Raw genomic sequence first — 13,810 nt, forward strand, 5'->3', positions numbered from 1 at the left:
GGCAGAACCTTCAAAGTGAAACTGTCAGCAACTCTGGATAGGGCTTGCATTTATAACCTCCAGATGAGAAGAGATACAAAGGGCTTATTCTTAGGTATTGAGATGGCTTTGGAAATAGCTTCTCACCTACATCCTTGGGGCAAGTAACTACTGGGGAAGGTAGAAAAGAAAGGATGTAATTTTATACTGTTGCCTTTTTTTTTTTTTTTAAACAGGGGAAAAAGCACTTCCCTGAAGCTTGAGGATATATTCTGGAGGCTGCTTGGATAGTAATTTTCAAATTAATACAATCTATTACATTTCTTAGGCAAAAACATAGCAAAACGCAGATAAAAGAATAAAAAAAGACAATGCAAGAGAAAAAAAGATAAAGAGACCCCCTCCTCCTTGCTCATCAGCAGAGTCTTCATAGGCATGACAGAATCATTCAGCAAGGTAGCATAAAGACCTGGGCCCTCACAAGATTTTATACAGACAAAGGTTTCATTTTAAATTTCTTTCAAAACCAGGGGTATCTCAGGTAATTTGAGGTAATTGAAAGTCCAAAATCTAAGTGAATTATAGAAGTTTAACAGCTAGTTAAGCTGTAGAATTAGGATTTAACCCCAAATTTCTGACTCTAAACTTATTTTGTGGTATATTATACTTCCCAAAATCAGAGCCTGAAGCTGTGAACAAAAGGGATTCATAGGTTACTGCGTAAGAGGCATATGCTTGAAAGAATCCCAGATGTGATCAAATGGCTGAACATGTTCTATTTTCTGTAACATGAAGCTTAAATATGCTACTGATTTTTGTAATCTTAGTGAAATGTAGCTTCTGAAATATAATCATGTGTGTTCTTGCTTCTGAATCTTGAAGCCAAAATATCTGTAGGATTATATATCCCTCAAGGTTCAGAAATTTCAATAATCCAATAGGATAGGGTTTTACTTTAAAGTCCTTCTAATCCACAGATTTTAAAAGTTATTTGGAGGTATAAATGTCAAGGAGATACACATAAATGCATCAAACACTGTAGTTATTTTTGTAACCATAAATTCTTAAATTTCAACTTTCTCAAACAATAATAAAGCAGGAAGTATCTTTGGAAGGACCAAGAGATAAATATGATTTAATTGTTTGTATAATATTCATTGCTGTTTAGATACCTCATAGCCATTACCCACTCCACTCCTTCCTCTTCTTCAATATTAATATGATTTAGATTTTGGTTACCTTCTTGGGAGAGGCCTTATCCTTCACAGAAGGTGGGCCTCAGCACTAATCGTTAAGTGGCGGAATCCAATCATGGTGATCAAATTCCTTTTACTGGTGACTGGCTCAGATAGAACATGTGATATAATAATGGCCAATGAGACCTGAAAGGAAGTCGGCTAGGAGGCTTTGGGAAAGTTTCTTTGCTCTTAAAGATACAGGTAAATGACTTCAGGTTTTAGTAGATTTACCTACTTCTGAACATCTTATTATGTACTGATAAATATTCTCATTGCTTAAACCACTTTGAGATGGCTTTTCTGTTATTTTCAAAGGTGTATTGATCTAATTTGTCTCTGAGCCTTTATATCTTATAATAAAGTCAGCTCTAGGGAAAATATTAGGTTGAAGCAGGTCAAGTTAGTTTTTACCAAGCTTCTCTATGGTAGATAGACTTTTCAGAACCCAACTTACTCCCATATATCAACTTGTAGCCCTTACTAAAAATTTACAAATAGACATCCATTGTAAAAATCTATAAAGTATAGCCTCTGCCCTTAACCAGTTTCTACTAGAGGATTCCAAATGTTTTGTCGTGCCAGATCACACAGTTTTAACAGTGGCTCCATACTCTGGCTTTTTCCAATTTCTCACCTTCCTATTCATAATCTATTTCCTTAGATCTCTTTCTATCTGTCCCCCCCCACACCAAATAGATTGATGCAATGATAAAGTCAAGTCACAAAACTATCATTCTTATTAAAATAGTTTAAATTATTTAAATCTCAATAGGTTCTTTTAGAAGTTAATTCTGATTTAAGAAAATCAATAACTTCAGTGTTCAATTGTATTTTGTGGCATTTACCCAGGTAATAATCATCTACAACATACACTTGAATTATTTTCATACAGGCAAATATATGCTTGTCCCCCTAAGCATGGCCCCTGTTTTTGAACTAAAAGTACAGTAAGTGTCCTGGAAGATAAAGGGTGCTATTCACGGGTAGGAGGAAAAACTCTCTTGGCATTACATTTAGTCCCCAGATCTTCACAGAAGATTTTTATATACAACTGTATGGACTGAATTTAATGAGTGTATATTCATTTATCATTATATATTTTTATATTTTTATTTTTTTAAAGATTTTATTTATTTATTTGAGAGAGAGAGAATGAGAGAGAGAGCATGAGGGGGGAGGGTCAGAGAGAGAAGCAGACTCCCCGCCGAGCAGGGAGCCTGATGCGGGACTCGATCCCAGGACTCGATCCTGGGACTCCAGGATCATGACCTGAGCCGAAGGCAGTCGATTAACCAACTGAGCCACCCAGGCGCCCCTATCATTATATATTTTTAAATAATGATAATATAAGATTTCACCAGGATAGGACTGGGAGAGAAAAGCTGGGAAAAGAGTTACATTTTGGCAAAAATTTCTAACATCCTCAAAACAGAACTTTCTGGTAGAGTGTGAGAGACTTTGGCCATAAAATTTAAGTGTATATGTAAAACATGAATTGAATAATAAAATGTATATTCCCGTTTCTCTGATTTTATTAAGTTGTAATTTAGATTTAAAAATATGCACTTGGAACAGTCTAAATGACAAAAAAAATTTAAATTAATTTCTACATAACAAAAAAGCAAAGAGAACTACAATAAACTCAACCCAACATTTCTTGACTTTCATGAGGTTAATCTACTCTCATATAGTGTAATATTCATTATTTCTTTAAACTTCCCATTTAATGAAGAAAAAATCTGAGATAAAGTAGTAAAATAACAAAGGAAGACTGTTCTATAAGCCAGTTAGAAATATTACTCTTACAGAATAAAAACAAATCTCTGCATCCTTTAATTCAATCTATGAGGAATAGTTGAATTATTTCCAAATGCATCTTCTTACTTGGTTTATAGCCCTCAATGATTTTAACAACTCTATCTTCCGATACACACATTAACATTATTATATGTGTAAAAAACTCTTCTCTTTAGAATCTCATATTCTAAATTGCCTAATCTATTGGATTGGTAATAATTTATCAAAACCAAGAAGGTGAAAATAAAGTAATACAAATGCTATGAAAGTAGGAAAAGAATACCTTTTATAAGATGAATTCTATCCATGTAAAAAAGTATATTGCATCTAAAATATTTGTATGCTGAATTACTTTTAGGTGGAATTTTTACAAGGTGACCTTATGCTAGTTGCATGAAACAAATTAAGTGCCATTTTAAATATCAATTATTAAAATAGCAGCACTTTCATTGTTGTAATAACAAAAAAACAGCATTGTTTGATTTTAAACATATCAAGGAAAGACTTTATAAAAAAATCTTTTTCTCACATTTCCAAATCGGGCTTTCATTCAAAAGTGTGCTTACATTGACTGTTCATGTCTTCTATTATACACAACCAATTTTTTAAGAATTTTTATCAGACTCCAATATGCCTGACAAAAACCTACTCAGTTCACAGTCTGATGTTTATCTCTGATTTAAAACAGCCTTCAAACACCTTGTCAGAATCTGCCAGTGTATTGCTTTAGGCAACAAGTTCCTAACAATGCCCCACAGGGTTACAGAGGAGAGTGTTTTCTATCAAATGCAGCACCTTCCCTTTTTCTTATCTTCAGACAAGCAGAACACTGAAGCCATGAGTCCTTGGTTTAATGTGGATAGCAATACATTTTACTGCAAGGAGTAGACTCACCAACTGGCTTATATATGCTTTTCTTTTATAATTAAGGGCAGAAATAATATCACAAAGGAATGATCAATGATACTCTGAGAACTACTCTTTCCCAGACGGAGATGATCTTTTGAGAAGAGTCTTTAAACATCTCAGCCTGGGGTTTATAACCACAGGAGTTATTCAGAGAGTCACAGAATGGGGCTAAATTAAGTTAATGTATTTATTCAATCAAAAAATATTTACTGAACATCTGCTGTATGTCAGGCAGTGGGAATTCAAAAATGACAGGACAGTCAGAGTCTTCTGGCCTAAGGGGATCTAGTGAGGAAGAGAGTCAATTAAGCAAAACTACAGTGGTGATCTTGAGGCAGGTGTGGGCACCCCCTAACTTAACTGGGCTGAGGGCAGGAAGAGAAAGGAAAGGCTTCCCCCAGAAAGAAATGACATGCATTTAATCTGAGACCCCAGAAGAAGCCAGGGGAAGAGGAAGTGTGCTGAATTTTTTTTCAGATAAGGATTGTGTTAGGGCATTAAATGGAAGAAGAAATGGAACTAGTATACATATAGTACTAAGTGTTTGCTAGAAGTTTTATATTTATCATTTCCTTTTTTTCTCAGAACCAACCATCAATGACTTGGATAGTATCTCCATTTAACACAGAAGAGATCTAGTTTCAGAGAGGCTTGATAAAGGCCCTAAGTTCAACTGAACTGTAAGACCCCACCCACTGAGTTCTCGCAAATAAAATGTGTGATATGTTGTTTGCCCGTTCCAGATTCATTCTCCACCCTTAAACAGCAAAGCCAGTGGTTTAACTCAAGGCACATCAGACTCCAAGGCCCTTGCTCTTTTCACCAACCACAATTTCTACTATTCCAAGAAGGAAAGAGGGAAGGAGGGAGTAAAAAATAAATAAATAAATAAATAAATAAATGACATGAATCAATGCCATAGAGCTTGTATTCTAGACCACACAACATTGCCCTTGTCTTTAACTGAATATTCGCTTCATTTACAAGGCTGGAATGGAATTATGCGGATTCTTTTCTTAGGGCTACAAAAAGTTTTTGGGCTACATGCTCTATCACTGGGACTTCAGTTATTCTTCGGTTGTGATGCAGACCAGTCTGGGTCTAGGAATCCCTGTCCCAAAGTCCTTACCCCCTCAATCAGTTTCACATATGAAACCTTCAAACCAAACCAACCCTGCATGTCACTGATTCCTCCTTGAGATTATCAATGAGAGACTGATTAACAGTTTCCTTGAAACTGACAATTCTCCTATCATGGCTGACAGCAAGGAAGGATGTAACATTTTCTTATATGGGTTTTTTAGAACCTTGCTCTCAAAGTGTGGTTCTTGAACAAGCCGCATTGGTCACACCTGGGAGTTTATTACAAATACAGAATTTCAGATTCCATTTCAGACTTGCTGAATCAGAATCTATATTTTTAACAAAATATCCATGTAATTCTTAAGCACTTTAAAGCTTGAGAAGTACTGGTTTAGAAGAGTAATGAGGCTCTTTGTTAATAAATGTGCAAGCTTCCTTCTACAGGGCTTCTACCTTCCTTAAGATGTTCATGTTCACTGAGATCCCTTTCCAGTAGCCACATGCTATTCGTGGAAACAGAGAGCAGAAGAATAGAGTAAATTATAGAATTATTAACTTGGAGAAATAACTTTTTTTAACACTACTAGTCCACTATACTTAATGCAGCCCAGATTTGTTTGAATAAATACATTTAATTTTAAGGCCATTTACTTTGTTCTGCCTTTTACATATGGATTTCTGTACATATCTTACAATGTTCCTAGGATACATTCTAGAATTAGAATTTTATGATAAAGGTTTTTTAATTAATTTATTTTTTTGTGGGCACACATGTGAGGAAGACAAGCACAAGCAGGGGCAGGGGCAAAGGGAGAAGCAGGCTCCCCACTGAGCAGGGAGCCCGATGCGGGGCTCCATCCCAGGACCCTGGGACCATGACCTGAGCCAAAGGCAGACGCTTAACAATTGAGCCACCCAGGCTCTCTAGAATTTTATAGTAAAAGAAATCAGCATTTTACCAACTGTTAATTATTGTTGATAAGGTTTGATGTCAGGACCAAGGTCATGATTCAGATATTCTGGAGACTGTAGGAAAATTAAGGGACTTGGGCTCCACAAAGAAGTAAACAAATACGTAAAAAAAATCAAAAAGAAAAGGTAAGGAGACAATGGACTTTACCTACTTTAAAGTGATGGCTATACTACGTAGAGCTGTGACCCACAGAGGAAAGATGATGGCTCGGTGCTTTACCAGGCACCAAAAATAGGCCTATAGCAAATTATACTGAAAGAATTAATAGGCATTTTTTTTTTAAGTTGTTACTGTTCTGATACCATATGAGCTGCTAGACTTGAGCTTCTCTCTCTGGCACAGAGACCTTTACCAAACAGCAAAGCCACAGCTTTTGGAACCAACTGAAACTAGAATCAAATGTACAGACTCCTGGCAAATCAAACATCACACATGTGTCTCTTTCATATCCTACTATACTGTTTCTGAGCTGTCCCAGGCCCATGTGCTTATGCAGCCTTCTGTTCCTCAGCAGAGCATCTATTTGATGCAGATCTCTTAGGCATTTAGGCATCTCCTCCCTATCCCCAAGCATGGCTCTGTCTAGATACAGTATGTGCTCCTCAGTAAGCTAGCCTGTCTGTCTCTGTCTTTCTCTCTCTGTCTCTGTCCCTCTCTTTCATAACTACCAAATGTGAAATAATAACACTACTAAGAATTACATGGGAGAGCAGCAATTGTTAACATCTTTCATAGCTTATAGAAGTGTGAAATTTGCTGTATCAGAAAATCATGTCTCAATGGAATGGGTGTTTAATATCTGCTAACACCTTTGGGACAAGGTCATGAAATTTAATATGTACTTCATATCACTGAAATAGAGAAATCAATTAAGTAACAGATCAGACACCCATACAATCTTCTTTGATGGACTATTATTGATGGCCACTAATATAAGAAGTAACAGTTCTCTCTGCATATCGATCACCTGATTTTATTAGGCAAAGATACAAAGATAGATTTAGTGGTAAAAAGAGAATAAGAATGTGGATAAATTTCTTCAACTCAGTCCACTGGAACAGACCAGGGAGACCATCTAGTTTTGAAGATAATCTCATTGGGAATTGATTTAGATTATCCCATAGCACTTAGAGAATGACATATAATTTCTATTTCTGCAGTGTATTTTTTGGAAACCTTAAAACAATTTTCCCAAGTCTTAGTTCACTCTTTTATTTCTGCCTGCACCAAGTAACTTCTGTCTTACTGTTGAGAAAACAAGAACTTAAGAAAATAATTTTGAAAATCCAATTTGGGGTATAGTTTCTCCTTCATTTAACTATTGCTTAAATATTGGGGAGAATTCCAATTCTGCCCATTTTTTTTTCCCTAAGTGATCTATCCTCTCACAAGACTTTTGGTTATTAAAATTAGGATGACAGTAGAAACATTATACCCCCAGCCCCAATTCAACTCTATAGCTTTAGAATCATATTTTAACTACCTACTGCATATTTGCAAATGGTTTTGTTAATTGAACAAATTTTTTGGTAGCTTTAAGAATACTATCATTATTGCTATTATTGGTTGCAATGGTAAGCAAACTACATATAGTACCTGTCTTCAGCAACTCATATTCTAGTATCACATAAAAACCCCAAAAGCAACATATCAAAAGCTAAATTCACCACCTACCTTTTAAACCAAACTTCAACCATTTTTGTTATCTTAATACAGTTAATGCAATTGCAAATATATATATATTCACTTAAAAATATTCTTTCTGTTTTTGAATGGGCAGGTTATAAAGATGAGGCTATAATTATTAAGCCCTGTTTTCTCTTTTTTGCTACAAATTGGTATTTTTCCAAGACCTATGGGATATATCCACCTATATGTCCATTGGTACTAAAAATGTACCACTCTTCATATTTACCCCAAGCTTTATTTGCCTTACATTTTTCTAGCTTAATTAATGATGTCCTCATCTACTTAGTTAAATGCACACCTCATTTAAAAAAAAAATCTTTCATGTATACTTTTTTAAGATTTATTTATTTATTTAGAGACAGAGAGACAGCATGTGAGAGGGGTGGGGGACAGAGGAAGAGGAAGAGAAATCCTCAAGCAGACTCCCTGCTGAGCGTGGAACCTGACAGGGCTTGATCCCAGGACCCTGAGATCATGACCTGAGCTGAAACCAAGAGTCAATGCTTAACTGACTGAGCCACCCAGGCACCTCTTGATTTGTATTTTCCTTTCATAATTACTAATGGGTGTTTCTTGCTGCCAATTTGTATGTTATCTTTGGAAAAAAGTCTATTTGGACCCATTTTTTAGTTTGGTTATTTATCTTTTATTGTTAAATTGTAAGAGCTCTTTATATATTCTGGGAACAAATCCCTTATCAGATACATTATTTACAAATATTTTCACCCATTCTGTGGCGTGACGTTTCACTTTCTTGATAGTGTCCTTTGAAGCAAATTTTTAAAAATTTTGATGGAGTCTATCTATATTACTTTTTGTGATGTACTGTCATGTCTAAGAAGTTAGTCTAATACAAAGTCTTGAAATTTATTGTTTTTGTGAGTTTTATAGTTTTAGCTCTTGTATTTCAGTCTATGATCCATGTTTAGTTAGTTTTTCCACACGGTGTGTGGTAGAGGTCCAAATTCATTCTTTTACATGTGAATAATCAGTTATCCAACAAACATTTGTTGAAAATACGGTTCTTTCTCCTTTGAATTGTCTTGCCACCTTTGTCAAAAATAATGTAAGAGTTTATTTCTTGATTCTGTTACATTGCATTGCTCTATAAGTGTATTATTTTGCTAGTATAACACTGTTTTGATTATTGTAGCTTTATAGTAAGTTTAGTAATTGGAAAATGTGAATCCTCTAACTTTGTTCTTTTTGAGATTATTTTGTCTATTCTGGGTCCACAAGGCAGGGAGGAATTTGATCCCCAAATGAATTCTAGATCACTTTGTAAATTTCTGCCAAACAGCTAGTCGGAACTTTACTAAAAATTGCATTGACTTTGAGAATCAATTTGGGGAGTATTACTCTCTCATCAATATTAAGTTGTCTGCTTCTTTTTGTTTCTACTGCCACTGCTGTGTTTGGCTCGTTATAACCTCCAGTGTAGTTTGCTGCTTAAAACACTTCCCACTGCACTCTGGATAAATTCAAATTCCCTATTACAGACTATAATAATATTTTCTGTAGGTGGACACCTACTCTCCTCATTGAATTTATCTTATTGCTCTTCAACTTCTTTACTGCTTCATTGTTTTTCTTTCTAGTCCTGAACAGGCTCTGCCTGTTCCTATATCAGCTCCCTCACTCTTTCTAGTCCCTCTGTCTGAAATCCTCTTTCCTGAAATCTTTGCAAGCCTGACTTCTTTTTATCATTTAAGTATTAATTAATGTCACCTTCTCAAAAGGCCTTTGTTAAGTCTGCCATCTAGTATGTTACAAAAAACCCTACCCCCTCCATCCCTTAGATGTACTCCGTCAGATTACGCTATTTCATCTTCTTTGGAGTACTTGCAAGTATGTGAAAACATCCCATTTATTGTTTACTTCTTTATTGCCTAACTTCTTACCTGGAACATAAACTCTAGCATCTTTTTTTTTTTTTTTTTTAAATAAACTCCAGCATCTTGACCAATGCTTGACAGATAGTTTTCATTCATGAAGCATGCTAAATGTTGTTGCATGAATTCCTGTATTTTCTATATAGTTTCTCAAGTAATATTAATAGTAACAAGTATAATAACAATAGTAGATGACATTTATCCAACACTTATGTGTTAGGCTTTGTAGCTAAATGCATGTAAAGCCATGCACTACTAGTTCAATCTTCAATAACAACATTATGAGTTAATATAATCATTCTCCCATTGACTAATGAAGGATCTGGGTTAGGAGGTTAAGTAACTTAGGCAAGGCCATTGGTCAAGTGACAGAGACAATGTTCAAATCTATGCATTCTGGCTCCAAAGCCCATACTCAGGAACTCTTTAAGGCCTCTTAGTGATGAATAAGCACTTGTTCAGAGGTCTTTTACATTCTAAGCATTATGTTGGGTGCTATGCATATGAAGACCACTGCCTTCAAAGAGTTCTACGCATAGAAAATAACAAATGTATGGTGAGGTCACCTAATAGACAGCTTTGGACACTTTGTTGAGTTTATTCATTATTCTCTCTGAACATAGTAGATTGTAACAGACTTGATAAAGCCATCATATAATTTAATTGTTCTATATTTTAAAATACTCAGAAATTCAGATTTGCTAGATATTTTTAGTGGGTGAAAGTCACAAACTTCTCTAGAGAGTGAAAACATCTCTTTTTGATGGAGGTTTATTTGCCATAAAATCTAACAGCAATTCCAACTTTCTCAGAAATTTTTAAAATTTAAAACTTTAAAAACAGAAAAAAGGTGACAAGCTTAATTGGAAATCCATTAGTTAGAAACTTGAGAGCTAATTTCTTACATCCTGATGCCAAAGAACTGTTATATATTTTAAGAAGAGAGTTCAGATAAGGAAGGAAAAGACAAAGATTACAGGATACATTATTGCACTGAAGTATGAAATCAAGACAGGAAGTTATTTAAAGATAAAACAATCACTGCTATCACACGCAATAAATCCAAAGGAAGAAATAATAAATAATACAACTCTGAGTGACTTGTTATGACTATTTACAATATTCATAGCATATTGTTTGCTAAACATACCATCGTTTTTCAATTTTCCCTTTAAAAACTCCTTCAGGCAAGGTAGAGCCAATGGAAAATGATTAATAGATATCTTATTTTTACCAAAATTATGTAATATGTCTTGACAAATTCGAGTAATGGCTTATACTAGCACTTCATTTACCTCTGGGTATGAGAAGTGGGGGAGGTATTGTGGCTAGTGAGGCGAAGCTTGCTTTATGAGGACAGGGACTATATTCCTTTTGTCACTCAGGGATCTCTAATGCCTAGTACCAGGGCTTGATACTTGGTAGACACTCAATATCACATTTCACAGATACTAATATGTCACCCATTATTAGAAATATCATAATTTTAAATGTGATCGAGAAGAAAACACATTGCCAACTAAACTATAACAAATTATTTTTTACTAATTTGAATTTAAATATTATACTTATCCATAGCATCATTCTAGACTCATTTTGATGTAGATTTATCATATACCATTCTAGTGAAAATGAAAAAACATAAGAGAAATTAAACTATTCCTAAAAATATTCATTTCAGAGTCAAACTTTCCTGACTGCATTTAAACTCAGAGTTGTTGACATGCATGTTTTCCAGTACAATATTGTCCTTTGTGCCACAAGAGGATTGACAACGTGGTACTTCCAAAAAAAGCGCTCTACTCTTGTCTCTGTGATTTTCTTCCAAGCCAATGCCACCCATTCTATAATTTTGCTGCTGGGGTTTTTTGACCATATCAGAAGGTTCAGTGGGAAGTTTTCAGACTACAACATCAAAACTTACATCCCCTCCTTAAATAGTCCTTAGTGTTTTGATTGAAACTTCAAGAGAATGGAGTCATCCAGTCATACCACCAGGACTAACAACCAAGTTTGCATATGTGCTGGTGATGACATGAACGTCACAACCACCGCTTGCCCAACAGTGGTTGCAATTTTCCATCAACTGAAAGATGCATCCCAATTTCAGATATGTTAAAATGTGAAAAATCTGATTTTTCAAATTGATGAAATATGATATTAAAATAACAGAGATGTCACGAAGAGGACAAGCAAGACAGATGGGGATGGCATGCTTTATGTGAAATAAAATAGATTAAGCTCTCCCTTTGCATTCTCTTCCTAGTAACAGAGGCTAGAAGGATTCACACAGTCACTATAGCCCCTGCCCCTGTAAGAACTATGTTGGGGAAGGCAGTTGAGTAAAAGCCTCAGTTAAACTCATTCTGAAAAATGAAATGGTATTCATTCATTTATTAATATTTATTAATAACCTACAGTATACCTAGTTCTCTTCTAGGTGACAGGAATATAATCATGAATCAAAAGGCTACTGAGCTTATTTTCTAATAGAAAAATCTGATATTGTTAATGTTGTTAATAAAAATTAATTGAACAAGATAAATCCAGAGTGATACATTCTGTGATATTACAGAAAGAGAATAATTGGGGTAGGTGGACTGTCTTTTAGAGAGGGGGCCAGGGAAGCAGTCTTTGAGGGGTGCTATTTCTTCACTGAAGGCACAAATGGATGGGTTCTCAATCTAGAGGTTCTCAGTGCACAGCTTTCCCTTAAATTTCCTCAGGTGGGGGTGGGCCAGTTTACTTCAGCAACTGAAATTCCTGCTAGGTTCCAACTGCAAATTTAAGGAGGAACATCAACCACTTCTCCCTAAAAAGGAAAAAGCTGCCAGTATCTTTTTCTCTCCGTGTGAGCTGATTAAGTAATAAAACCTACACAAACCAGGGGATAGCTCCCTGAATGAACTCAAGAAAGGCTGATGGTCAAAATTAAATTTAAACAGACGCTACGGTTTGTTTTTGGTATCTAGCATGTGGGCATTTTATCAAAGAACTATGAATACAATTTTATTTTTAAAATATTTTCTCTATATAATAACCTGCCAATGTTTCCACAAACACTGATTAAACCTTTGTTTTAGTAAGGGCAATTGATTTTAAAATGTAAAAATGCCCAAACTATGAGTCTTTGAGAGTTTTTAAGAGTCCCATCTTCAACCTCAGCAAAACCTTAAACTCTGCAGAACATGTGGAAACAGTTTCATTTAAGCGTCGCTTGGTGGCAGTATAACAAAATTGCTATGAAAGTTCTTACTGGGAAACTAAACTCGGTAAGGAAGAGACTAGTAGAAAAACAGTATGTTACGGCTGTTTTATGGTATATAAAAAAATTGTTATTTTATAACTTATTGAAAAAGTATTTTTAAATACATATAACAGTAATAATTGTACTTATATTAAGATAACATTAATTAACAAATATTTACTATTTCTACTATATGTCAGGCATGGAGTTAGGGCTTGGGTTAGAAAAATAAATTAAACATCTCTTTGTGGGCTGAATTGTGTCCCCTAAAAATTCATATGTCAAAATCCTAATCCCCGGTACCTCAAAATGTGACTGTATTTAGAGATAGGATCTTTCAAGAGGTGATTAAATTAAAACGAGGTCACGGCGAGGGTACTCTAATCCAGTATAACTAGTGTCCTTGTAAGAAGAGGAAATATGGGTACAGACACACACAGAGGAAGACCATGTGAAGAAAGAGGGAGAAGATAGCAATCTTTAAAAAAAAAATAGGGCGCCTGGGTGGCTCAGTTGGTTAAACATCTGACTCGGACTCTTGATTTCAGCTCAGGTCATGATCTCAGAATTGTAAAATCAAGCCCTATGTCAGGCTCCATGCTGGCTGGGGAGCCTGAGTAGAATTCTCTCCCTCTCCCTCTGCCCCTCCCCCCACTAGTAGTTTCTCTCTCCCTCTCTCTTCCTCTATCTCAAAAAAAAAAAAAATTATATGCTGAAAATATAATGGTATCTTGGCAGGAAGGATGCATTCTTTTAGATTATGGTAGGAGACCTCGTGTAAGAGGAGTTTTTAAGAGTGACTAGAAATTTCCCAGGCAGAAAAATGGAAATGAGAAGGCATGGCATTTAGGAAAAGGAGGATGTTGTGACTGGGAAGTGATAGGCAGGGAAGCACCCGTTGTGGGGCAAAAACCTTGAGTCGTTCTGAGTTGCTCTTGTCAGGAGACAACCCTGGAAGTTACGTTGAGAACAGGTTTTGCAGAGCCCATAAGCTGCATAAAGA

The 13,810-nt window shown here is 35.4% G+C and overlaps 1 protein-coding gene and 1 long non-coding RNA gene across 2 annotated transcripts in view; one reads left to right on the forward strand and one right to left on the reverse strand.

Annotated features, from left to right (window-relative positions):
• Positions 1-13,810, reverse strand: part of MAGI2 (membrane associated guanylate kinase, WW and PDZ domain containing 2) — a 1,285,084-nt gene that overhangs the window by 1,117,579 nt on the left and 153,695 nt on the right. The gene's annotated exons all lie outside the window — the stretch shown is intronic.
• On the forward strand, positions 1,351-4,824 carry LOC141373769 (uncharacterized). The gene is made up of 2 exons (XR_012380103.1): positions 1,351-1,418; positions 4,509-4,824. It is a non-coding gene; the product is annotated as an uncharacterized lncRNA (long non-coding RNA).

This window comes from Callorhinus ursinus, unplaced genomic scaffold, assembly GCF_003265705.2.
Source record: "Callorhinus ursinus isolate GAN/ISIS: 27379988/994484 unplaced genomic scaffold, GSC_fseal_2.0 scaffold12, whole genome shotgun sequence".
Taxonomy (NCBI): Eukaryota; Metazoa; Chordata; class Mammalia; order Carnivora; family Otariidae; genus Callorhinus; species Callorhinus ursinus.